This window comes from Bacillus rossius, chromosome 1, assembly GCF_032445375.1.
Source record: "Bacillus rossius redtenbacheri isolate Brsri chromosome 1, Brsri_v3, whole genome shotgun sequence".
NCBI lineage: Eukaryota > Metazoa > Arthropoda > Insecta > Phasmatodea > Bacillidae > Bacillus > Bacillus rossius.
Genome location: NC_086330.1, coordinates 335,154,137 through 335,166,919, shown reverse-complemented (window position 1 = coordinate 335,166,919; position 12,783 = coordinate 335,154,137).

The window sequence follows — 12,783 nt, the reverse complement described above, 5'->3', positions numbered from 1 at the left end:
GCGCGGGGATGCACGGCCAGTGGTGTTGTAACTCACGCCCTAGATGAGGCTGCGGAATTGGCGCGAAGGTGGCCTCTCAACATTGCGCGAAGACGACCAGCCTTTCCGAGCTCCTGGTGGATACTGCCTCGCTCGTGTAGCACAGCGCTACAGCAGGCCTGCCAATTAAGTGCCAGAAACGCAGCGCGCGGGAAATAGACGCGGCCAAGTTTAGGACATATTCGCATGTTGAACAATTCCATTAATAAATAAAAACATTTGATGAAATATACATTACATAGTTTATGTTTGTGAGGGAAAACATATGCCCTTGAATGCTATAGTCCAGCGGAAGCACATTGCCACACCCGGCGGAGTGCTTCCGCTGAGGTGGCCGGTAGTGGTGCTAGCTGCGGGTCGTTCGGTGCTCTCACACTCGTTGCACCATGTTGCACGCGCGGGCGTGTTCATGGCACACGGCTTTGAGAGGTGTCGGAGAGGCCTTGCGGCCTGTGCGACTAAGAGGCGCACTATCGGCTGACGTCAAATATTTCGTGTAGGCGAAAACATTTTTTTTTAAGTCTTTGGTGTTGATTATGCATGTTTTCAATAATTTTAGGTCTTTGTTCCTTACTGTGCATCCAGTTTATATCAAAGTTTTATAAATCATACTAACGCCAACCGTCCGTAATCCTCTTCGCACAGGCCGTTATGCTACATCGACGCCCACCGCTATAGCTTGAGCGTGTCACGAACACTGGAGTAGTGTAAGGAAGTGCAGCGAGAAGAACGACCCCGAGGTTGACGGGTGGATGGCCACCCGCGCAGTTACCGAATGTTCATGTGTGCATCTGCCGTTGCCATACAGGGATTCGTCTGCCAGATATAGTTCCAAAACTTTGTTTTATAATTCTTAATTGATAATGGTTAAACGAAATACCATTCGTTTTGCATAACTAAACGAAGATTATTCAATGTGTGACTATGCCACAAATCTCAGCCCGAGTATTTCCCACTGACGTCGTCCCGACCATGGCCTCTAAGCCCGTGCTCCGCACCGCTAGTACCAGAGCCCGTTTTCGGACCACACCCCTAGCCCAGCGAGAATGAGTCAGGCGAGCGCCTTGGGCGTGACCCCACTAGACACAAATAAACTTCAGGGCATGAAAACCCGGAGGCTCGTCCCCATAAAACAATTAAGGAACAAAACATTAGGACACAATTTTTAATTCACAGGCATTAAACAAGTGCGTCGTAGCAACTCTGTGCGAGCACCGCATACATGGAGTAGACAATTAATCGCATTACCAGTCACCGCGGCCACTAGCCTTAATTAAAGTGCCCGTGACAATGATCGAGTCAGATTAGGAGAAATCCAACTAAAACAGTTCACAGTGAGACAATATTGCCGTCGTCCGGGGTCTCGGGCTCGAGTCCCGGTGTGGCTCCTAGTGGGAAAAGGCGGCTCTTGATACGTATTGTCCGGGTGGGCGCCAGACTAGCTCGGCTCTAGTCGTGAATTTGGGGTCGTGGATGTATGTGCCCCTGCGTGGCCCACTAGGGCCGGCGGCGGTGTTGCGTGAGATGATGTTTAAATAAGAGACGTGGAGTTGAGGTGGCGGTGTCGTACCTTTTATTCATAGGAGCGAGTAGTACACAATACAACACTCTACAGAGGTCCCCGGGGGGGGGGGGTTTACTCGTTATTCCGTGGCGCCGTATTGTTTGTGTTCCGCGTTACGTGGGCCTCGGACGCTGTTACGTCCCATACGTCTCACTGGTTACGCGGGTAACGTAATTTCGTAACACAAAGGCGGGACACAAAAGTACACTGAATTAAGGGGGTGCGCACAAGTTACGTGGCACTCGTTACTCGGGTAACGTAAGTTAGTAATACAAAATACGGGACACAAAAACACACTGAATTAAGGGGGTGCGCACAAGTTACGTGGCACTCGTTACTCGGGTAACGTAAGTTAGTAATACAAAATACGGGACACAAAAATACACTGAATTAAGGGGGCGCGCACAAGTTACGTGGCACTCGTTACTCGGGTAACGTAAGTTAGTAATACAAAATACGGGACACAAAAATACACTGAATTAAGGGGGCGCGCACAAGTTACGTGGCACTCGTTACTCGGGTAACGTAAGTTAGTAATACAAAATCCGGGAAACAAAATACACTGAATTAAGGGGTGGACGGTTGGAGACGGCCAATCCCGTATACGAATGTCTCTGCGCGGGTGTTGTGCCCACTGTGGTGAAACACGCAACGCAATTAAGTTTGTCCAAGCTCCCTTGCGGGTTTGTGGTCAGCGCCGTGCGCGTGACCTTAAGTAAAGTTCTGTGAGTTGTGGGAGGCGGCCCGTGCCGTATACTGAAGATCGACCCCGCTGACCAAGTGTGGTGCGGGGTGTCTTTAAACTGATGCGGTCGGATTAGGTCCTGGACCGAAAAGTGGGACCGGGTACTCACGGAGAGGTTAAGTAAAAAAAAGGGGTTCTGTTAATTAGTGACTATATTTATCGGACGTTACTTTCGATGAAGACAAAGGCTGTTGCCCCTCCGTGGGACGTAGGTCCGCCCCGGTCCGTGAGCTGTGCTGAACTGCCGAACTGGCATGGCGTCCGAGGGAGGCTCGGCCTCTCTTGCGCCAGGTTTGACCTCATTACGCTAGACTCTAAATGGGTGTGTCTGGAAGAGACTTTATTGTCGCTAAAATCCTAATTTAATGTTCCAGGAGGAATGGGTACGGTTCTTCTCTTGTCTACTCAGGTTTTCGCGGGTTTGCCTTTAATCGCTGTTCGGCTCGCCTGACTCGGGTGGGCCATGGCCAGGGGTGTGTTCCGTTAGCGGGAGCGTATACTGGCGGGTGCAGGTCGGGCTCTGGGGTGGTCGTCGGCCGGACGACGTCAATATGTTAATAAATTTACAGTTGCCAACTTGATGCCATAACTCAAATAATTAAATACTATAAAACAGTTGTTAAGCCTTAAGCACCCAATTACCAGGTGCTACCCATTAGTTGAGCACCTGGAACGTGTTTTTTGCTAATAATAGAGCAAATTAAGTTGATATAAGATTTGGCGCCGACTCAGAAAGGAGGTGAAAGTTTCCCTGCCTTGCGAGGCGGCCATGTTCGGCAGTCTCCAACCACTCTGCGCCGGGTCAAGACGTGTGTTCATGAGCAGCCTTCAATTTTGTTCCACCGATCGTTCACTCTGCACTTGATTTAATAACCAAACCTTTTTAATTCATTGCTGCTCACATAGACTCGGCGTGTATTTCGCGGACCCAGGCTTATCTCGACTGTATCCTTGGTGATTCCGCACCGCGTCGCTGACCACGCAATTTACGGCACTGGCCGACTCCAGCCAACTCGTTTTCGTTCAGATCGCCGCGCCAATCGCCTGCCAGCTACAACCACACGTAAGTGTAGATGAGAATTTAGGATCACGTTCATTGAGCCCTCCTAAGACAATTAACTTTCGGCGCTGGCTGTCTCCGGCGAACTAGTAATCACGTCCCCGCGAGACTACCGTGGCAAATTCACAATGTTATGTTAGTGTCGTGTTTTGTTTTGTAATCAGCGTGTGTTACTGTAATTGTACAAAGGCTCAGATGCCGCATAGCGCATTATCATAGCTTTTGTAGCAGTTCTGCCACTGCGTAGTGTATTTGTAGGGAGTACAGCGCACCCATGCGTACCACTGGAGAAGTCTGTGGATTAAAGTCAATTTAATATGATGTCCATCGGCCTATGGTCCCTAATTCCCTGTTGTGAATTGTCCTGAGTCTCGCTCTGGTTTGCCCGCGTAGCTCTCGTCGGAGAGGGAGTGGAGTTCAGGCCAACGTGGCCGGGACCGGAAAATACGGGACCTGGAGGGAACGTTACGTAGGTAGAAGGAACGGTAGATGGTGACAAGGATAAGATGATACTGTCTGTTTTCACGAGCTCCTTTATTCTGTGAAGAATCCTGCCGCAGCCTGGCCGGCACGTCGCGGAGCGAGCATCCTCCCTCGCCGCGACCCGGACTCCCGGAAATAAACTTTTGGCCACAAAATGCCACCCGATGTGGCAGTGAATGCAGCCCCGTAGCGAATCATACCGGTTACGAATGTTCAGCGGTGCTATGCAGCACGTACGCGACCCGTCACGAATGTGTAGATAGTTCTATACTGATACGTAATGACAGAGAGAGTTCGGCTGTTCGGAGTAGCACATTCACGTCCTGTGACGTATGCGAATATAGTCCCGTAACAATACATAATTACAGAGAGAAGTTCAGCGGTACAACGAATGCTGACACAAAGCAGGTCGACTGCAGAGGCAGTCCCGTGACGCTTATTCCTACTCTGTACATGAGGAACATTCATGAAATTCATTTATGCATTGGTACTGGGTCTATTTATTCATTTAATTTCACACGTAGTATTTGTCCAGGGAACTTTTATTTAGTTACAAATGTATTCTAGAAACTGTTGTCATCACCCATGGTCATGGGCTCTCGAAACCTGGGATGGGCCTAATGAGTGCTGGCTGAAATAGGGAGGGTGCCAGGCTAGCTCATGCATCTAACCGAATTTATGCCATTCGTGGGTCGTCAGCCCCAGCGTGGTTCACTAGACTTGTAGGCTGTAAATTACTAAATAAAAATAATTAGCTGTTTCACGTGTGCACAGTCCTTCTACAGCACAGTATGCTGATTCCTGACTAGGCTGGACAGCTCAGATAAAGAGGGCTGGCTGTACTCTGGTGGTCTCTGGTGCATCAACATCAATCTCAGAGTGCAGGCGATCTTACAGGGACAGCCACGAACCAGAGCGGCTGCAGGACATCTCCGAGGCCGGGCCCAGCCAATGAACTCGGCCAACGATACTCGGCAGCTGCGCAGCGACAGGAGGTGAGCCGACCCAGTCTCAGCCATGCACTAAGCGCAGGAGCAGGAACGCATTGGGGCAGCTCAGCAAGAAGCAATGCACTGGGTGCCGACAATCACACAATTTCTGCGACACAGCAACAAAGTCTCGAGCTCTTCAGTCCTCGGGCTCATCGAGTCACCCAGGGGAGGGAAGAAAAAAGGCGCATGAGCAGCCCGAAAACAAAGCAGGCATACTGTGACTTCTAATACAAACCCAAAATCATTGAGATGCATAAAGTGAACTTTTCTGTACCAATGGGAAAGTTTTACGTCATTAAGGAAGTCTGTATTAGAATAAACAAACCTGCAAATTTTAAATGGCCCATTGACCTCATCTACCAATGATGGGAGCTTAAAATTACGACATAGCATGGTGTCTCGACAGCGAAGTCATGTTCTCTCCTGGAAGTGTTGTAGCATTGGGACACTGAGGTTTACAATGAACTTGATTTAAATGGAATCCAGGGAGTTTCATTCGGGAAAATAATACAGAGAACCCATACATTCAACAAAGGGTGGGCAAGCAGGGAACAGACAAGGAGAAACCAGTCGCTGGTGTTAAGCTCCACGATGAATTCTGGGTCATCCCAGATAGATTGATACAAGTGCTAAAATCAAATCCAAATGTCCTTGAGCACTTTGTTTACACGTTCGGACTGATTTCCCCATGGAAAGTACATACTACTAAAGATGGGTTTGATCAACCACTCAAAACACTTATCTCAATACAACACTGATTGATAATATTTGGCCTTATCCGATACAATAATAGCAGGAGCACCAATTATTTTTCAAGCCTGATCTCTGAGAGCTCCACAGATGGTGAGGGGCATTATGTTTCTAAAGGACAATAAAATTACGGACTTGGTAAATATGTCTAAAACCACACTGATGCATTTTTTTTCCTCTGCAGTTTACACAATACCACGTCTACAGTCTACAATCAATCAATTATATTGAATTAATTTAGAGTTGTGCGAATGTTTGGTAAGTTACTTCTAAATCAAAATTTCGCCACTTTAATTTCGATTTCAATTAGAATTTCAGTTATCTAAATTCGTAAATAAGCGAAATATTTCAATCTAAACAAATGTTTGATAGCTTAACGAAGTTCGTTTCTTTTTAATTGATTCAGAAAAAAAATATTCAATGTATTTTAACCACATTCACATATGCAAGTAATGCAAACAATATACTATCTATTTGAAAAGATTTATATTAAGAGTGCGCGATACATGTGGTTCCGAGCAGAAAAATCGACGTTTGCGGTGGAGCAGATTCTGTAAATGCCATGACATAAATTGTATTTTGGTAAAATATTATTTACAGAGTAAGGATGGATCTTAAAATGTTATTACTCGAAATTTCGGTTTGCGTCTTATTTTATTAACTAATTATTCCTAAAAACGGCGAAGTTTATTAGACGAATGCTAGTATAATTTGATTGGAAATGGGAAACAAAATAATAATATTATACAACACATATGTGTGCATGAGTTAGAAACAGCAGGATGCATTTAGAAGCAATACCAGCTGAAAAATCTGTTCCGCCGTAACCTTTGTAATCGGTAGACGAAGAACGAATTTTACACATCGTAGTTCACGCGTCCATACACAGATGTCGGGCACTCCGCACGCAGAGGTTCATTGTAGTAACAGATAACAGATGTCGCACATGTCGGAGGTCGTCACTACTTGTTTTGTTGTATCGCGCTACCACGAAGCCACATTTTTAAATTGAAATAGGTGGGAAACGCTGCAATTGGTAACAATAAGACGCGTTTTAAAAATAATAGTGACAAAGGAAACCTGCTTCTTTCTGCAAGGCAGAAAAATAAAAGTTAGGTAACTTATTTTTAAATTGATGATATTAGTTTGTTTTTTTTATTCCAAAATCTTTAAAACGAGTGTATAACGCTTTCCATGTATCTGAATATTTCAAATAACAGCAGCGCAGAGACTAGCATCCGAGACCGGCCGCAGCGTGGGAAGATAGCGCGGGAAAGGGCGGGCGGCGCCGGGCTGGCGGGGCCAGTGCGCAAGCCACGTTTACACGCTGCGGCCGGAGGTTTTTTTCCCCCCTCGTTGCAGTAATAGTCGTTAATATTTAATGATATGTTGTTTATAACGACAAAATACACACAAGTAATACCAAATATATTTAGTTCGAAAAGTTAAAGAAATAAAATGGGGGGAAAAGGGTTGGGGGGGGGGGGGGGGGGAAATGAGCCAGCCCCGATTTTCTAAAGGCAGCGATTTTACGAATGCCATCCTTGGAACCATGAGCCAAGGGCGCCCATACCCATTGGCAGGGTAGGGCCGTGGCCCCCTCGCCCAGCTTTCAGGAAGAGGAAAAAATGTATGGGTTGTATATTATAAATACTACACTATGTATTGTGTTTGTATAATGTATATGGATGGTGGTAATGCCACACTGACTTGTATACTCTATGTATCTATTTATCGTATTATTTTCAATTATTCTATGGGCATAACATAGCTAATTAAAAGTTATTATAATTTATTGGGCGCCGTTGCTATACTAAGCGAGAGTCCGTTATATATGTTGGACGTAGTGAATTAACTACGGAATCAAATGAATTAAAATAATAAAAGTAAAAAATGTAATTGTGTAGAGTGAATGGGTATTACAATTTAAACAACACACAGTTTAATGACAAAAGACATGCAAACAACTATAACAAATACACTGAACAATATTAATTCTAAACAAATAATTACACAAAAACATTAACACTTCTATTGCCAGACAGTGGGATTTAATGGTTTTGTTATGAATAGTGATAAATTGTGCAGATTATTAGTGAGAAAAAAATTCTGAATTGATCAGGTTAATTGTGGTTTTCCTGGTTAGGTGGATCTGGTTCAAAATTCAGGATACATGTAGGCACAGATTTATACTAAAGTTCGTTACATTGAAATTATCATTTGTCAAAAGTTCTTATACGAGAAACAGTTTAATGGTTAATGTATTCAAATTTCCGTAATTTACCGTCGATCAGTTTCAGTAAAATATACAAACACTAAATAACTATTATTAAATTTCTTCAATAAATAATATTGTCACCTCGGCTAGTGCTCAGGGTTAGCAGAAGTTCTGCCTTCAGACCACTGAGTAGAATTTTCACTATAAATCATTCTGAAATAATCATTCAAATTTGTAATAAAGTTCAAACGAATTAAAAAAAAAAAAAATAATAATGTTCAAAATTGTCCGAAATACATGTAGTTGATTGGAATATAATTATAGTGTTCAATAGTATTAACTTGTAAAATTCCGTGCTAGTGACGCTATCCAGCAAAAAAATGGCAACTTTTAGCTTATGCTATAAGCCTCTAACTAATTCGCAGATAATTTATCTATTTGCCACCGGATCTCGTTGTGAATACTCACGGTCTTAGTCACCACAACACAAATTAGTTTATAATCACAGAATTGATATTATTTTACAAGATTATTTTAATTATATCAATTTATATAAGGCCGGCGTCGGGATAGGCCCAGACGAAGAGACGCCTTTTCTTACTTCCTCTCTTATATCATAATTCACGGACGCACTTCCGCCCACGGCGGTATGCTATTATACAGGATAGCCTGCGGCTGTAAACAATGCAGCTAGGAACAGGTAATCTGATGTACGTGATTACTAATCACATCAAAACAAAGTGAAAAACTATTAAACATAAAATATTTGTGGTGAGACAAAAAATACAATAAATAACAGAAGTGAAGTTACAACAATGAGTTAAATATTAAATCAGGTTAGGTTTGATGGTAGTATAGTCAGTTCAATGTTTATGAATGCTAGGCTGTAGCATGACAGTTCCGTAGTTTGAAGGTCAGATATATTTATATAAAAGTGTTAAACAACATCATAGTATCATCAATAATAAATAAATACATATATGATAATAAAACAATTAATAAGTAGTCATGTTGCTGTACGCGGTACCATGTAACCGTACAGGGTTTTTGAGGATTTTTGGCAAATTGTAATTTTTGACACTTTTTGTCAATTTTTGAAGGTCTGCCCCCCCCCCCCCCTTACAATCTATCATATAGTCTGCCCCCCCCCCCCCCTTACAAACTGCCATATGGGCGCCCTTGCCGTGAGCATACGTAAAATCGTGGTTCTAGTATTATTAAAATGTGGAAACTAACAAGTTCTAGTGTTGTCACAAAAAACGAACTCGAACACAAATTTATTGACACGAACTTGAACCGAACTATTTCAAAGTTCGGTTCGAGATCGAAATTTCGAACGTTCGCACAGCCTTATGCAATACAGTAGAGCACTCCTCAACCGGAATCATTGGGGGGAGGTCTATTCCGGTTATGGGAAAATTCCGGGTAAGGGGAGTTGCGGTAGGGAGGCAAATAAAATGGCCTTTACATGCTGCACATATTAACTTATATGTATAGCCAAAGTTCTACTGTAAATATTTTCCACAGTTATAAAACCATACAATAAAAAATATGTAGATCTACAAGTACTGTTTTCAAAACGTACCGGGTCGAAAAACTCTGGGCTGGTTGAATAACCTTGATTCTAGCAAGCTGGCAAACGGGTGTTTCTTATCTCTGTGGGTGGGTGCGTGATTGAGGAAGAGGACGAAGAAGAGGATTCGGGGGAGGTAGTAGGACTACAGCTACAGTGTTGTGTTACTTCTGTGTTGACGTGCTAGTGATTCACACTTCCTGGAGAGTATATAGTTACTGCCACGCACAGTTTACATTTCACATACACAAGAATAACACTTCAAGAATCTCGTTTAAAAACACTGAGATAGAAAATACAGATAAAAGTAGACTGTTTAACCATATATTAAAGTATAAATATTTACATAATACATATTTGCACACTAAATTATTGTCTACAAACTGAAAGCATCACACATTGGAAGTAAATGTTACTCGCTATCACGTGTGTCAGCGTGTATAGTGGGAGTCGGTGTACATACTCTCGGGCCGGCCGGAATTTTCCGTTTACTTGACATAGTGAAGCAATAAAACTACTTATAGGATAAATATCTTTATAGTAATTCACGTCCTACGCGAAAACCAGCGGTGTATTTACGCAATGCGCGGGAAAGACAAGCTATAATTAGCTCTCTGACAGACGTGCGCGCGCGCGCCTACATCTACAGTCAGGCAAAAGCAAAAACGCCTCGTTCCAGTGCGGAAATGTATTGGAGGTGTTTTGTAATGTTTTAATTTTTTTGGAAAATTAGTTCCGGATATCGGGAGTTCCGCTTGTGGGACTTATGGTTGAGGGGTGCTCTAACTGTACTACTCTTGAAATGTCACACGTGAATGGAAACTTATCAAATAAGCGTAGCATAGCAATTATATATCGCGTCTATTAAAAACATGATTTCAGAGGATTTAAAAACGGCTATCCAGGACTCTTTTTGGTCATTACATATTTTCTATTGCTACATCTGGACACACATTAATGTTAATTGTTGCTGACATCACATAACACAGTATAAACAAATACTGAACGTCCAAAATATATACGGCACAACTGCATTACCAATTCACTATCTAGCACTAGCGGCCGGACGAGGTCGACGTGCGACCTGAAAGATAAGGTGTAACGCTGTAAACAAATACCGCGTCAACCATAAGAGGCAGGTGAATGGGTGTTATGGGTTTGACGGAGGAGAAAAAGGAAAGGGAGGAGGGCATCGTGTTGTGAGGTTGTACGGGCCAGCAGATGTTTTCCTCAACTGTAGTTCCGGATAACTGGATGCCGGATACACGGGGGAGGAGTACAGTTTAATAGAATATTATAATTAAATCGTAAAATGTTATTGGTCCCGAAATGTTTGTATCAGTATGCCGTGTAACATAGTTACACTTATTTGTAAGTGAGGAGTATTTCAAACTTTTGGGCACGGTAAACGAATCTTACGAGCTGCTATAGCTTTTGTTGGTGAAGCTTTTATGTGCTCTTGTTCTGTTTTGTGCGAATACATTACAATAATCGTAATTTTCACCGCGACTGGAGAACATTGTAAAAAATCTCACGTGTCTAAAATTTTCATAAATACGCATGAACAGATGAATAGAAAACAAATTGCAATGGCTACTAAGGTACTATTCCATCTTTAACAATTAATCGTTAATTTGTGGTATCATATGTGGTTTTCTACTAAGACTATGCTTTATTTCAAAATCAATTTTGACGTACTTTATATAGTAAATTAAAAAAAAAACTTATTGGTGGAAAATAACTTGAAAGTTTATGTATTTTATCGCTCAAAGACTTGTTGGAACCTATAGCTTCGAAGCAATTTGATACCCCGAAAATGTTAATGAAATCTAAGAACCGTTACTAATACTTAGCTAACCAACATGGAGGATTTTGGGCTCTTTTGGCGAAAAACCGAGACTGCCTAAAATGACTCATGCAAACTGAGTCAATAAAGGTGCTTCACCTACACCATTACAGACATCCTGCACTACGCCAAGAGACCCTGACCCTTTGACCCCATAACACGTAACATTTTTGAAATATTGTATTTCCCCCAAATTTAATGTTACTGACAATATTTCATTTTCGTGACTTTATATTAATATATACACGACTATGTGACCTTGAACTTTACTACATACCCAAATGAGCCAAAAATCCCCCCCCCCCCCCCCTTATATATGCCCATGGACATATCCTACTGTAAATTCATTTCATATAATTTTCTTAAAATATAGGTACTCCATAATCTTTTATATTTTCTGTACACATTACTTATTATTTTGTGGATGCGATTTGTAAAACTTCGATTCTTGCTAGGGCCGAACACGGAATGTCAACTTTCTAAAGTATTCTATATACATTTTTAAAGTTAGTAATGTATTATATGTATTATATGTGTAAACTTTCTACTGTATTCCATATAAATATATATGTAAACTTTCTAATGTATTCTATATACAACGTGTATCTAAAACATACTGACAAATTCTGGCAGAATATTCCTGGCGAAAATACAAGACGTAAACCTGTGTACCATACTTTTCTCGTCAATGGATTCGGAGTTTTGAACCCCCAAAAATCAAATTTTCTTATTCTTGAATAACTTGCACTACGTCTGATGATTTTGTAGAACGCAAATTTTTCACCACTAGATACGTAGGTTGTAATGAACATCCTTCAATGAATATAACGGAATTTCTGTTTTAGCACATTTTACCACATGAAAAGCTAATAATAAATATTAAAAAAACTGGGGCAGGCATTACAAAGCACGTTTGCAAGGTGTAAAGTTTCCTTTCTAAAAAAATCATATGCCACAGTTTACTTACTGATGATGTTAATTTCAAGATATGGAAAATTCCATTTTCGGAGGTTCGTAACTCGATTTATGAGTAACGTGGTTATTAGGCTTTCGTCTTGTATTCTTTCCAGAAACAGCCTGTCGAAGTTTGTACATGTTTTAGATACACGTTGTGTATATATGTAAACTTTATATGTATTCTATATATATATATATATATATATATATATATATATATAGTGCTCAATAACCAAGAGTAAACTTACTTTGGTTACCTTAGTGAACCTATGACTAGCCTATGGAAAGAAAACGCTACGTAACATGAAAGAAAAGAAATATTAAGTAAAACATAATTTTTCACTTAAATTAATTACAACTTTCAATATTAATTTTCGATGGGCTCTTTCGTGGGCATCTTTATTGGAAGGCTGCGGTGTGCTAGGGTTAATGGCTGTCGCTCATTAGCTGTTATAGTCTCTGTATCATATTTAGATATACGGTAGCTTCAATTACAGAACAGGCACTGAGCGACAGGCAGTAAGTCCTCCCACACCTTAGGCCGCGGCCTTCCACC